The sequence below is a fragment of the Tachypleus tridentatus genome, chromosome 4, assembly GCF_004210375.1.
Source record: "Tachypleus tridentatus isolate NWPU-2018 chromosome 4, ASM421037v1, whole genome shotgun sequence".
Classification (NCBI taxonomy): Eukaryota; Metazoa; Arthropoda; class Merostomata; order Xiphosura; family Limulidae; genus Tachypleus; species Tachypleus tridentatus.
In genome coordinates, this window is record NC_134828.1 from 91,912,441 (window position 1) to 91,928,320 (window position 15,880).

At 34.6% G+C, this 15,880-nt stretch overlaps 1 protein-coding gene across 2 annotated transcripts in view; it reads right to left on the reverse strand.

Annotated features, from left to right (window-relative positions):
* The window catches only part of LOC143249687 (epithelial sodium channel subunit alpha-like), a 67,988-nt gene that overhangs the window by 48,892 nt on the left and 3,216 nt on the right, over positions 1 to 15,880 (reverse strand). The window lies entirely within an intron of this gene.

The following is a 15,880-nucleotide window of genomic DNA, read 5'->3' on the forward strand; positions in this document are numbered from 1 at the left end:
TATTCTAATTTATCTACCATCACTAATATAACGCTTAAATAACTGAATACGCTAAAGCACAGTAATTGCATTGCATGTAAAGCTTTCTCTTCAATAAACAAAATTCTTTTTTGTGTCCTATAATTCTATATTAAAACTTTGTTATGAACACGGAAACTCACTTTGTGGCTTAATCAATGTACACAGTTTCGTTTTGATTTCTGTAATGTTGTTATTTTATTATGGTAATGAAGCAATATCAGTAGTAAACAAGCATTTAATGATTTTAGCCACCGAATCACGAGGGGAAATTATAACCGGTTTTAATGTTTAGAATTGAGATTATGACGTTTAATTCGTAGTACAGCGGTATGTCTTCGGTTTTAAATACAAAGGAAACGATTTTAATAAATTTTCTACGTATGGTTACTATTATTACTTAGACATATAATTTACCTTGTATGAATCATAATAACAAACATCTTTAAATTGACAACGTCATGAAAAAGTGAATCTTTTTAAAAGAGACTTACATTAGATTTAAAAAGATAATACTAGGTCTTTGTTTTAGAAGAAAAATATATTCATAACAGAAGTTACATATTTTATGTTATCACCAATCAGAATTGACTTAAATTAAAAACTATAAATATTAATATCGGTTGCTCGTAATTAGTTTAAGAGTACACGTTAAACAAGAATACGTACAATAATATTGACTGCACATAAAATGTCTGAAAGTTGTTAAAAAAAAAAGCCCATATATACAAATAGAGAAATATACATTGTAGACATTAGAAACAAATGATTATAAACTTGTTAGTCCTGTGTTTCGTATTCGGGTATTGTGTCAAATGGAAGATATTAAACATTCTGGTGTGTGGAGTTTGACTAGTGTATAATAATATGGAGTAATCTACAGTGATGACTGATGGACTTAAATATTTAAGTTTTATATCCTGATACGTTTTGCTTAGCTATTGATTTGTGTTTTCATCATTAACTTGTTAATGTACTCTTTACATTTTTCATATATACTGCGTTATAATCTATACAAAGCACAAAAAATCTGTATGTCTGTCTGTTTGTCTGTTATCTAACTAATATTACGTTACTGAGCCAATCTAAACCAAACTTTTTAGGATGATAGTTTTGAACAAGGGTCGTGTTAATAGGGTCTTCTTAAAGTCTTACCATCCTCTTATTGCTGTTATGAACATTTGTTATCTTTGACCCAAATTAACATTCATAGATCGCAACACTGTTTTACACCAACAGCTACAATAAGTTTGATATGAAGAGCTGTTCCTTGAGTTATATCCACTTCCTACTTTGATTCTCAACCTTTCAACCTAGGCTCATCAATAACCATCAATTAATTATTCACGTTTAAAACTATGGGAGGACATTAAGAACTGGGTCTTAAAAGCGGGTAACAGAAAGCATACCTATCGCCACCTACTGTGGCCGCTACCTCTTAATACAAAGTCACCCTGATAATTTCACACTGTATACCATATTTTAAGTATATACATAGTGAGTTCTTAAAACTTACACAAAACATTTGGTAAAGTTACATGTTATGTCATAAATAAATTGTGTAAAAGTTAAGATTTGTATGTTATTTATTATAGTAACCACACCAAGTTTTTTAAGTTCATAACACAGACAATGAACGGGTACCGTAGTTTGGGTAATGTAATACCATAATGTGAGCAACTATTTAGTTGTGACATTTATATTATTCATTAATCTTTGTTTGTTTGTTTTGGAATTTCGCACAAAGCTACTCGAGGGCTATCTGTACTATCTGTCCCTCATTTAGCAGTGTAAGACTAGAGGGAAGGCAGCTAGTCATCACCACCCACCGCCAACTCTTGGGCTACTCCTTTACCAACGAAAAGTGGGATTGACCGTCACATTATAACGCCCCCACGGCTGGGAGGGCGAGCATATTTGGCGCGACTCGGGCTCGAACCCACGACCCTCAGATTACGAAGCGCACGCCTCAACGCGCTAGGCCATGCCAGGCCTCATCATTAATCTACTTTACGATGTTGCTGTGACATCATACAGTAAAGTTACTGTACTTCAAGCTTGGCAGTGTTATTATGCACCGAAGGCAGTGTGCTGCGACCGTGGCAGAAACTACAAAAGCACTAAGAAACAAAATTAGCAGCGACACCATGAGAGTGTTTGTGTGATTTCTTATAACAAAGCCATATGGGGCTATCTGCTGATCCCACCGAGGGAAATCGAGACCCTGATTTTCCGTTGTAAATCCGAAGACTAGCGGCGGGCCACCATGAGCGACGGAATTAATTTTAACATGAGTTTGTAACAGATTACAAAACTCCATTAATAATTCGAAAGAAATTTCACAAGATAAGGTTATTATTTTCCTAACTATTTCGGTGATGCCTTATTTCCTTAAGCAACGACATAAAAGCTGTGTAATACTTCAAGTTTTATGTGACAACTAAGCCATCAATTAAACACTTTTGAAACGCCGTCTTTATAAAATTGTAATACATAAGTGTTTGGTTTGTTTTAATTGTGAGTAAAGTAAAAATGAATAAATAATTTTCTTTAGTTAAGCTTATTTTAAATCTAGATTGCTTTCAAATACATATGCTAATGAACACTTTCTGGTCTTCTATTTAGCACCTGGCGAGGAATTATAACACTGACACTTTTCGACTGACATTAACAACGCAGATGACGGTGTTTGCTGATTGACTTTCTTACCTCTTGTTAATAGTTCGAAATTAAATACAGATGGCGCATGAGCCCTATGGTCGTTTGTCTGGCCGATTAACCCTAAGGTAACGTTCATATCCCTAACACCAAATACTAAATGTGTATTTAATAATTATTAAGATATTGTAAATGTTGAATAAAAATAAATTTAGACAACAGAATATATATAAACGGTTAAAAATTTTAATGTTCTCTCAGTCCTATAATGTACCCCTCTCACTAGCACAGCGGCATGTCTGCGGACTCACAACATCAGAAACCGAGTTTCGATACCCGTGGTGGGCAGAGAACAAATAGCCCATTGTGTAGCTCTGTGCTTAACTTCAAACAACAACAACATCCTATAATGCATGAGATGCAAAATAGCTTGTTAAAAATGGACTGTTTTATAAAATATGGAAAAACGAGAAAAGCACAAAGGTTACAATTTATTACAGTGTTTGGAAATATTAAAACTTGGGAAAACGTTACATTTCTGTCTTAATAATATGAGAAGTGCAAGAACAGAGGTGTGGGTGTATAATTAAAAACTGTCCCTGTAGTAAAGCACCAGATTTGGAGCTAGCAAGCCGCATTATAGTCCGTGTAGAGCTTCAATGTGTTCTTTTCACTTGAAGCTGTTGTTGCGTTATTAAGGTGACAGTCAATCCCCTAGTGTGGATGATGAGTTTTAAGATTCTAGTGACTGGCTGTCCGCATTCCGATCAGATAGTTCAGGCTTAGTAACGATAACAAATAGCTTTATTACATTAAAAAACAGTGTTTCTCAGCCGGATTTATCAAACGACATCAGCATCTGGGCTTTGGTCATCGTGACCCCATTATATCTACAAGTGTGAAAAAAATGTTGGTGTTTTTCCACGCAGTTCGTCATAACAAAGATGATATATGCACCTCTGAGACACCTCAATGGCTCAAATGAAAATATTGACTCAGCAGAGACATTTCGTGACACACACACACATCTCCCCCTTCCCTGTAAACCTGCTCGCGACCCACCATTTAAGAAACACTGAGCCATAAAATATTAAATATGCGTAATTAGAAACACATATTCGTCTGTATATTTTTTGCTCCTACGCTTAATTATCATATTAATACTGAAAGAAGTTAATAAACTATCACATTAATTTACAAAAATGTGCTATTAATATAGACTACTCACACACACGTTGGAAATTTGTTGTTGTTTCATTTGTATTACCACAACGCTACACAACGAGCTGTAGTCGCTCTGTCCATTGCAGAAAACAGAACCTGGATTTTGGTGTTTTAGGTTTGGAAACTTACCGGTGACGTAAAGTTAAGAATTTATAACACAAAATACGAGGTTAGATTCCTACATTGTAAACAGTGTGTGGTTTTGGGTTTAACACCAAACGGAAACGTTTGAATATTTATAATTGATATTACTTCGATAATAACAATAAAATAATCCAAATAATTTTAGAAATCCACCAAAAGAATAACCAAAGTGATGTTGTTATTCGTATAACGTATAAACATCAAACCTAAACACAAACCAGCATATTGGAAATAAAAAGCGTAAAAAACACTGACATGTTTATTACAGTTTTACATTATGAGTGTGTCGTGTATCGTTGAATAAGTTCTTTAATGGTATCAGAAAACTGGTTTTTGAAATAATGATAATGAAAACTATTTAGAATTACAGACATATTCTTTTATAATAATATAAAATGTATCAAAGTGAAGGCCCTCTCATCTGCTGTTCTATAGTTTTCAAAGGAACTTGAAGTGGTACTTTAGTAAGTACATAAAAGGCAAAACATATATCACAGAGTACTAATGTATTTCATTCTATTCGAAGAACGTTAGAATATTTGATTATAAGTTGTGCCTCTTGCACAATAACATCAAGAATTTGAAAGCAAAGACGCCATTTTTATTCCCTTAAATACGCCATTTTTATTCCTTCACACATATAATTAAGTGAGCTAACTGCTTCCTTTTTAAAGTTTTTTCTTGTGGCTCCATCTTGTATGATTGTATGTCGAACTCCTATTTGCAGTTTTAATTTTGCATGATACACAAAATATTTTTTGCCACATTCATCGGATATTTGTAGGGCGAAATAAAGAAATGTACATTTAAAAACATGAAATATGTAGGTTAGTTTTGGTCGACCGCTTAAGATACAGTATTCTAAGTGTTTTGAGAGTGATCTATTTAACAAAACATCAAGAAACCGATATATGTGTACATGTATGTATTTACGGTCTTTTTTTTTTTTCTAAACACGCGTACTTATACTGTAAGAAACACTATTGGAAATTCTACGTTTGTGTTAGAATAGAATAAGCAAAAGATGAAATAATGTAATGGGTTTCAGCACGCCAGTTTAAATTAACATAACTTCACTAATCAATTTTGCTTACAATGTTCAAACATCCACATTGGTCGTCTGTAACGCGTGAGAGACAAGCCTTTGTTGACTGCAAACAAATCTTTCTACCATAGAGGATTTTATTCTAAAGAAACTTTTGTTGACCAGGTGATGTAAGTAGATTAAAAAAAAAAAGAAGTTAAAGTGCAATTCGAATGGAAAAGTTTTTTTATACAGATTTTTTTCCCATTACAACACGCTGTTCACAAACTATACTATCTGAATAATATTACTTGAATTATAATGTGTATCGATCTCTTATTTTAGGGTTAGGTTTTGGTAGAAAGTGTTATGTTCGTGCATTAAGGGAAATACAAGGCCTATGATAACAATAAAAAGTATGTTATTAAATATTACAAAGGACAAAATTATAATTATATTTTTTATACCTTTATAACTGAATTTAAATAGAATAAGAACAGTCATTAAAGTACGCCACCTAAGAGTTGATATATTTATTAATTGAAAAGTATGACTGAGTTTTTTACCACAGTTAAATAAATGGAAAGCAAGTAAAATCGTAACGTAAAATTTCGTTTGGTTACTATTAACCACAAAGCCACACAATAGGCTGTCGAAACCTGGTTTTAAGCGTATTAAGTCCTCTTACTTACCACTGAGCCAGCCGGAAGGAGTCGTCACCTAATGAGTTAGGGTAGATAACGCCAATGTTTGGTATAGAGGTTAACATAAATCAAGTAAAAATTTGCTTTATAGAATATCTAACAAAAATGTAAAACCAACTTATTAAAATATTATCAAAGACGTATTAAGTTTAAATTTAGAAAATTTTGTCCATTTAGTTTTAATTTGTATTTCATTTTTCTTTTATAAATCATTAGCGATTCGACAGAAGAAAAAGAATCATCAAAGATTTTGTCTGTTTTTTGTTTTTTTGCGCAAAGCTACACGCGGGCTATTTTCGCTAACTGTTTCTAATTTATGAGTGTAAGACTAGAGGGAAGGCAGCTAGTCATCACCACCCACCGCCAACTCTTAGGATAATTTTTTACCAACGAATAGTGGGATTGACTGTAACGTTATAACTACCCTCAAAGCTGAAGGGGCGAGCATGTTTAATACTACAGGGATTCGAACCCGCGACCCTCAGGTTACGAATCGAGAGCCCTGACTCGCCGTCCTTAATTTAGCAGTGTGAGAATAGAGGAAATGCAGCTAGTCATCACCACCCACCGCCAACTCTTGGGCTACTTTTTTACCAACGAATAGTGGGATTGACTGTACCGTTATAACTCTCCCACGGCTGAAAGGTCGAGCATGTTTGGTGTGGCGGGGATTCGAACCCGTGACCCTTGAATTACAAGTCAACCTCTGAAATAACTAATATGTTTAAAACGAAAACTTAAGAATGTTTAATATTAATAAAGAGGTAAACCAAGGAAATAATTAAACGGTAAGCACTGATTAATGGAATACGTTGGTAGCTTGACGAGACGACTCTTCAATTTTGAGACTTGAAGTTTGTTTTCTTTTTCTAATGTCTTACAAATGTTCTTGCTTTACCTCTAAACTGTCTCCGCCCAACCCCGAGGATGTGCGTACCACAGGTTGGGAATAAAAGCTCTATTCCATAAGTCGAAATTTACATTTGCGCTAAAATTATAATCTATAATAACAAGGAAGAAAATAGTTGCAATGTGTAAAAAGAAGGGAGCAAAAAGAATCGCACATGTGTGAAGGATACAGTAGCTACAAATAAATACGTTTTTACTTTAGGCACGTGCTATATTCCACAATTCTAAATCCATATCTAAAGGAAAAGTTTATTACAGTGACAAAACAAAATCAACTTTCCAAGAAGCATCCATGTAATTTATTAACTCCAGGAAAATTACTGATTCGATATGTTAGCAGTGGAGACTTTAGAATAGCTGCCTTCCCTTATTCAATCAGCTCAAAATTATATGTAGCTTTGGGCTAAAATCGTAAAAAAAAAAAATCAATCAGGTAATCCACATGCTTACAATATTACATTTGGTATGTGTCTATCATACGTCTATTTGTATGTCTATGTACATGCCTGTTCTACTGCCGCTCAATCCACATACCCTCTATAGTCTATTGTGTAGCAAGTCTGTTTATTTGTATGTCTCTCTTATTTCCTTTCTTACTAGGAAGGTTTGCGTATATTTTCTAGAATTTATTTTATCATACGCAGTGTGTAGCCTTTTGACCATATATATATATATCCATAGATAAGAACATATGACACGTATTGTGTCTGGACATGTTTGAGACTTCTGAACAGTGAAATGACCTTGACAAACACAAAGTGATTACAAAATACTGGTTGATTATTAACTATTAAATGTTCAAGTAATTGTGAAATCATAGTAAAGAACTAGGGTTAAAGCTAATGTTCCGGGTACGAAACGTTCTTTTCATCGAGTAATTTTGTCTTAGAATTTAGAAAGTTTATAAACTGTAAAAGAAATGTCGCGATTTAAAGTAATTAAGACATTTAGATAAAGTGACTATTCATATAGAGGTCAGGTAAGTAGAGTTCTGGAGGAATCTGGTGGCCGTGACCTCGGCATCTCAATGACTCAGGGGTTAAAGCTAAGTAACTTAAACCTGTTGAATAATACGTGATACACAACAAACACCTCTTGTGCAAAATACACTTTTAGCAGAAAAATGTGATAAAAATGACAAACCAATCAAATTATCTTATAAGAGCACATCTTGCAATGCTTTTAAAACCTGAGTTTCATTTTCTGAAGGTTGACCATCCTTCTTTACTGTGTTCCTGACTGGAGAGTATTTTGGTAATGATCAACGAAAATATATTTTTCAATTAATTTTAATAGTTATTACAATATAAGTCATAAGGAAACCAGTTTATGTTTATACCTGCATTTACTGCAGTTGGTTGTTTTATATGAGTTTTAGTTTCACTTTGAAACCATACAGAATTAAAAAGCCTTTTTATTAAAATATTTTATAAGAATGACATTCTCGTGAAACTACGCAACAGCTATGTGCGCTGGACGTCCTTAATTTTTTACTTTTAAATTAGAGAGAAATCAACTAGTCAACAGCACCTAACGTGCATAATAGATCAGAGAGAAATTAACTCATCAACAGCAACTAATGTGAACTGATAGATCAGAGGGAAATTAGTTCATCAACAGCTCCTGATGTGAACTAACAGATCGGAGGGATATTAGTTCATAAACAGCACCTTACGTGATGTCATGGGTTAATATAGGTTAATTTCAATATCACCTTTATCAAGGCTTGTTTGTTTGTTTTTGAATTTCGCACAAAGCTACTCGAGGGCTATCTGTGCTAGCCCTAATTTAGCAGTGTAAGACTACAGGGAAGGCAGCTAGTCATCACCACCCACCGCTAACTCTTGGGCTAGTCTTTTACCAACGAATAGTGGGATTGACCGTCACATTATAACGCCCCCACGGCTGAAAGGGCGAGCATGTTTGGCGCGACGGGGATGCAAACCCGCGACCCTCAGATTACGAGTCGCACGCCTTAACACGTTTGGCCATGCCGGGCCCCGTTTATTTGTCATAGTGTATAACATTATAGCACATTGATGTATTCTGAGATGTGTGTCTGTATAGGTCTTCCGGTTCTGATGAGTGAATACATATCATTCAGAAACGAAATTTGTAAAAACCATATTTTATAAAAACGTATTTGTATGAAATGTCCTAAATGACATGTACTTAAAAACATATTTCTCAATATAAGTGTGTCTATTTTAAAATAGGCTATGAAGAAAGCGTACATGGACTGTGTATATTCATATTTACGTGAAGTGAAACATGTGTATAGGAGAAACCGGATGACCTTTTCAAACACGCATCTCAGAGCACGCCAGTGCATTATATACGTATAGCCAACACAAAACTGCCCTAGCTGAACACTTCCTATTGAAATATGAAACAAGCAAAGAAAACGAAAACCCATTTCAATTTTCTGTCTTACAGGAATTCAAAGATCTTAAAGAGAAAAATATATGTAAGTTATTAACGAAAGACATTCAAAGATGAACAGAGATAATGGATATTACACATAATTAAGGCGACATTAAAATAAAACAACGTGTCATAATAATACATTTGACAATGTATTTCTAGTTTAACAGTTCTTTACTCCAGTACTATATAAATAAAGGGTTGTTCTTACAGATTACATGTAAAACGGTTTGTTGGTGTAGATCTCAGAGCAACAAGTTCGTGATGTGACAAGTCACGTTTGTCGTCTGTAAATCTATTCCGTATATACGACTTTAATGTTATATATATATATTATATGTGTGTAATATATGGCATATATTATTTATACGAAATATAAAAACAAAGACGACCACAATATGTTTTATGATTAGATAATAATACATAAATAGGTGTTAAGAACAGACATTTATTTTTTAAATGTCGGTTTAATTACATGTGTTATTTATTGTACCTATTGATTTTTTATTTCTTTCATAAATTATTATAACTTTCATCTATTTTTCTCTTTAAGATCTTGGGTTTTCTGTAAGATAGAAACTTTAACTGGTTTTTAGTTTCCCGTGATTGATCTCCCATGTTTTTAAAGAAACGCCTGGCATGACCTAGCGCGTTAAGGCGTGCGCTTCGTAATCCGAGGGTCGCGGGTTCGCGCCCGAGTCGCGCTAAACATGCTCGCCCTCCCAGCCGTGGGGGCGTTATAATGTGACGGTCAATCCCACTATTCGTTGGTAAAAGAGTAGCCCAAGAGTTGGCGGTGGGTGGTGATGACTAGCTGCCTTCCCTCTAGTCTTACACTGCTAAATTAGGGACGGCTAGCACAGATAGCCCTCGAGTAACTTTGTGCGAAATTGCAAAACAAACAAACAAACAAACTTGTAAAGAAACTGTTCTTCTAGGGCGGTTTTGTGTTGACCATGTGCATATCATGCACTGGTGTGTTTTGAGATGCGAGTGTGAAAAGGTCTTATGGTTTTTCCTATATATATATGCGTCACATAAATTTCTTTCTTCATATATACTATTAAAACAGACACACATATATCGAGTTCGATTTTTTAAACGCATTTTTATAAAATCATATTTATTAAAAATTTCGTTTCTAAATCATATATATTCACCCAACAGAACCGGAAGACCTACACTCCCGCACATCTCAGAACACTTCAGTGTATTATAATGTTATAAACGTTTCGCCTATGATGGTGTTGAAATAAAATGTTTTTACTAATTAGCTGGACTATAAACGTCTTTTCTTCCTAAACATTTTGTTGTTTTTCTTTCTGTGCGAGGCCCGGCATGGCCAAGCGTGTTAAGGCGTGCGACTCGTAATCTGACGGTCGCGGATTCGCATCCCGGTCGCGCCAAACATGCTCGCTCTTTCAGCCGTGGGGGCGTTATATGGTGACGGTCAATCCCACTATTCGTTGGTAAAAGAGTAGCCCAAGAGTTGGCGGTGGGTGTTGATGACTAGCTGCCTTCCCTTTAGTCTTACACTGCTAAATTAGGGACGGCTAGCACAGATAGCCCTCGAGTAGCTTTGTGCGAAATTCCAAAACAAACAAACAATCTTTCTGTGCGCGAAATTAACATACTTTTGATATCACGTTTTGCCCAATTATTGTTATATTAATACATAATTTCAAAACGAAATTTTTAACAATTATAACTTCAAAAACTTTTTTTATCTCAGGTAACCTGTATTGAAAACACGTCAATGAATATTAGTGTGTCTGTTAAAAGTATGAATAAATAAAGCGTACATAGATTGTAAGTTCCTTTACCATGGCATGTATTTAGGGTGCTCGACTCGCATTCCATGGGTCTGGCGTTCAAATCGCTCGCCCTTTCAGTCACATGATCGTGGTAATGTAATTTTTAATACCTAAATGCGACAATAAATACCACATACATATCAGCAGTCAATCTTTGAAAGTGAATTAACCTATTTAGGGCTCATTGTGTAACAAATCAAAGCACACATTCATTAATGTCATTAAATGCTGTCATTCATGATATAAAACACTTTTTTACGCAATGTAACGGATTATACATATATATATGTTTCTTTCAGTTCATTATATATTTAAAAATGTATGTAATAGTGCTAAATGTGTATTCTGCAAGTCTCACCCGTTCTCTAAATTTGTAAAAGAGTCTCGAGAGTAAGAATCAATAATATGTTTTATGAAAGCACTAGCGTAACTTCGAATGTTATTGTCAAGTAAACTTTCAAGAATTTCGTCTAAATATTATAAATCGTTACGCCAAGAGAGAGTTTATAGAATATTTTTGGTCAGCTACAGTCAGTATACTATTAATCTCAGAAGCTATAATACTCAACGCTTATTTATCGAGAAACTACAGAATTTGACAAGGAACATTTATAGATTTCGAATATTATAAACTGTTCAACTTCAAAAAATTAACTTCAGACGAAAGTATTTTTTCGAAGATATTAGATATCTTACTCGATAAAAAGCGTGAAGCGAATCAAGAATGGAGCTAGCTAGCTTTCTCATCAAAAGAAGTATAACAATATCTACTCAGAATTGATTCGCTCGTTGTGGATCTAGACTGTTGATAAAATATTCAGTTCTAGACCAATTAGAACACTGACTATTGTTTACGAATTTAAAAGTTTTGTATGCAAATCATTACTTGTAATAACCGTTATTATAAATTGTATGGTTCTTTGTATATAAAAATATATTTGTATTAAGAAAGAACTTGTGTGTATCAAACTTGTTGGCAAATACGTATTTTTAATACATAATGACACTCAATATTCGGTTACTTGAAATTATAATGCGTAATACAATAAACTGGTGGCTCTTTTACGAAGTCTAAATCAGAGACAAAATTTGAAATAAATTAAAATTCGAATCTTAATTCATCTTGTATTTATCAGTGTCAACAAGATTTGATCATGTCTGATTATGAAGGTTTTTGTAACAAGTACAAACAAAGTTTCCAGTTGTAGGAAGACAACTTTACTGGCTGTTTACCACAGAGCAATGTTTCTCAAATTTCTATTAGGTTCTGCCTTCTTTTTTCCTCTGTAATAAACTTCATCCTCTGGAAACAAAGAAACGTCAAACTCATTTCGACTATGATATACACATCAAGTCAGTGAGGATAACGAAAAAGATAGCTGAAACGCAAAGCAAAAAACGAAACGTTTTCCTGACGCTTCTTGCGTCGCCCATCCTTCATGCCAAACAGTTTGAGAATCACATACTGCTGTCGATCATCAAACGTTAGTAAAAATTCAGACAAGGCAGGAGTACCTAACGTTGCGGTAGTGAAAAACACCATCGTATCGTAAGTACGATCTTGAAGATTAATTATCAAGGAAAGAAACGTTAACAAGGTTTTAATACAGTAAGTAATAGGTAACAAATATTAAGCAACTGAGAAGCAAGTTCAGAGGTATTAAAACTAAGTTATTTAACTCTTATCTATGGAAGGGGGGGTTTCTTATAGCCTCATTGGGCTATCTGCTGAGTCCACCGAATGAAATTGAACCCCTGATTGTAGCGTTTTAACTCCTTAAACTTAACCCTCTACCAGCGGGGGATTCTTGCCCATGGACAAGAGGCTTGGTTCTGCTTCACGAATGTGATTCAATTTGCCACAACAAAACCAGTAATAAAAAACAAATGCCTCGAGGAGACTAAGACGTGATATGCAATTAGTGTTATACATACTGGTGAACCCTGTGTAAATATATAGATATATAGTAATACATGTATATATATGTATATATTAATTAATCTCATTAATTACTGGGTGGATGAATTATAATAACTGAAATAGAGAACCCTCTTTTACAAATAACTGTTTGTTTCGTTTGTTTTTAAATTTCGCGAAAGCTACTCGAGGGCTATCTGCTCTAGCCGTCCCTAATTTAGCAATGTAAGACTTGAGGGAAGGCAGCTAGTCATCATCACCCATCGCCAACTCTTGGGCTACTCTTTTACCAACGAATAGTGGATTAACCATCACATAATAACGCCCCCGCGGTTGAAAAGGCAAACGTGCGACGGGGATTCGAACCCGCCACCATCGGATTACGACAAATAAATGAAACATGCTCATATTAAAATACGTTTGTTGATTTTGCTCGCTCTCAAAACGCGCATTAAGAAAATATTTTTCTCTAAATATCACCAGGAGTAAGAACAACGTTCTGTTTCAAGTATTATAATACGGTTTGGAAATTTAATAACACGAAGTAAATTTCGTTGTATACACCTAAATAGCGATCTTTTGGATGTGTAACTTTTGTCATTTATATAGATTCACCCGTACGTTTCATGTACCATTTCACATACACATATTAAAATCACGACCAGCCTAAGACTGGTGCGAGGCCTAAGTGATATCCTAAAAATTAATTAGACTAGCTACACCATCAGTACCGGGTTAATGCACAGGCCACCCAAGTAAAGGAATTAATAATCTAGCAGAGTAAAGGCAAAAATGAATTATCGTTATTCCGACATAATACGCCAGCCATCACACAGCAGTACGTCTGCGGACTTACAACGCTAAAATCCGGGTTTTAATACCCGTGGTGGGCAGAGCGCAGATAACCCATTCTGTAGCTTTGTACTTAACTTCAAACAAACAAAGAAAATACAACCAGAGCCTCATTAAACCTTAATCCAGCACAGCCGATAAGAGGAATCAAAACTCGATTTTTAACGTCTTAAGCCCACTGACTTACCGCTATCTTATGGGGGGAAATTGTGTTTTTTAATTTATCTTTCTTTCTGACCATAAGATTTCAGAGAAACAATTACAGATATGGTGAAAACTAGGCAGCCATTCCACATGTACGAGTGTGTGCTTAACATTATTTTATTTGTGATATGGTTTTATTCATCTCTACAACATTTGTTTCTTTTTCACAGATGGATGGTCTGGCTTGGCCGGTTGGGTTAAAGTACTCGACTCGCAATCCGAGGGTCGCTGGTTTGAATCCCTGTAACACCAAACATGTTCGCCCTTCCAGCTGTAGGGGCATTATAATGTGATGATCAATCCCACTACTCGTTGGTAAAAGAGTGATAAAAAAGTGGCCCAAGAGTTGGCGTTGGGTGGTGATGACTAGCTGCCTTCCCTCTAGTCTTACACTCACTGCTAAATTAGGGACGGCTAGAGCAGGTAGCCCAGCTTTGCGCGAAATTCAAAAACAAAACAAAATCCACAGATGGATGGATTTATACAAAGTTTCGTCTGACGTCATACTTTGTGCTCCCTTTCCTTAATATTAACATTTGTTCTTGTTTTTTTTATGTTAATATTGGGCATAAAAGCTAATTTCACTGACTGGATAATAAGTCAGAAATCTTTGACTATTAAATATTACTAGTCCTAGTGAGAGGCCTTGTCAGCACCTGACATGTGTTATTTATTATAATTTATCCGAAACGAGCCTCCAGTTTATTACGTTACGTATTATAATTTATTACGAAACCTATGTTAATGTATTACTAATTTAAATGCCTGAAATTTTAATTTGAGCTTAGTAGTTAATTAAATGCTGATATATATTAAATTTATGTTATTTGCCAACAAAACTGATACACGTAGTTTCCTTTTTAACAGAAATAATACAAGTTATAATAACAGTTATTACTAACAGTTGTTACAAATGACGGTTTATATACAATAGTTTTACAAACTTAAAGACAACACTGAGTCTTGTATCCGGTTTAGAACTAAAAGGTTTATCGACGATCTAAGGCCACGACGAGCAAATTAATTCTGAGTTCATAGTGTAGCACCTCAATTAAGCTAACGACGTCATTCTTGGCTAGCCGCACAGTGGTTACAAGTTCACTTTTTACCGAAGAAGACATTTAATGTCCTCGTAGAAACAATAACTCCCAAATAGCTTACTAAAATTGAACAGTTTGTGATGTTCCTAGTCAAATTTTATAGTGTTCTGATTAATAGACCTTACTCACAATTTCGGCTTCCTAGGCCTGTAGCGTACTGACTGTATCTGTCCAATAATATTCTCTATATCTCTGCACATCGATTTTTATATATCAATCACGCGAGTTTCTAGAATTTTAAAATGATCTAGCGCGTTTTCGTAAAAAAATATTGTTGATTTTTTACACTCGAGAACGTTTTACGAAATACGATAACAGGCGGGGCGTATGCAATACACAGCCATCAATATACATCACAGGCAAAAACAAACTACACAGAAACAAATGTAGGCACTAAAATAAATGTACAACAGTAAATCTCTTACAGATGACAGATGTAATGTGATTAACATATATCATATTCTCCTTTGCTTTCAGTTATGAGTTCTTATAATTTGAGAAACATAAACGTATCTGAACTTTAATATACTAACTGGAAATAAACAGTTTCGGGATATTAGAAATTCTATGAACTGATTTCCCAGTTTTGTTAAACCGAATTAGCATTTTCAGCACTTAAAATTCATTATTTCCGCTTGCCGTTTTCATTTTCCATATAAAATATTCTTCTACTGTGGCTATGTTCACTGTTATACAAACATTACTGTCTAGAGATAGGCGGTGCTACACAGCATGCAACCAAGTGCATGTGTTTATGAGTATTTATATATCAGTTCCAAGAAAACACTATATTAGTTTCACAAAAATTAACAATAACATTTATAGACTTTATTCTCCAAAAACAGTGATTTGTGACGTGAAATTAATCAGTTAGTTTTCCTCTTAAC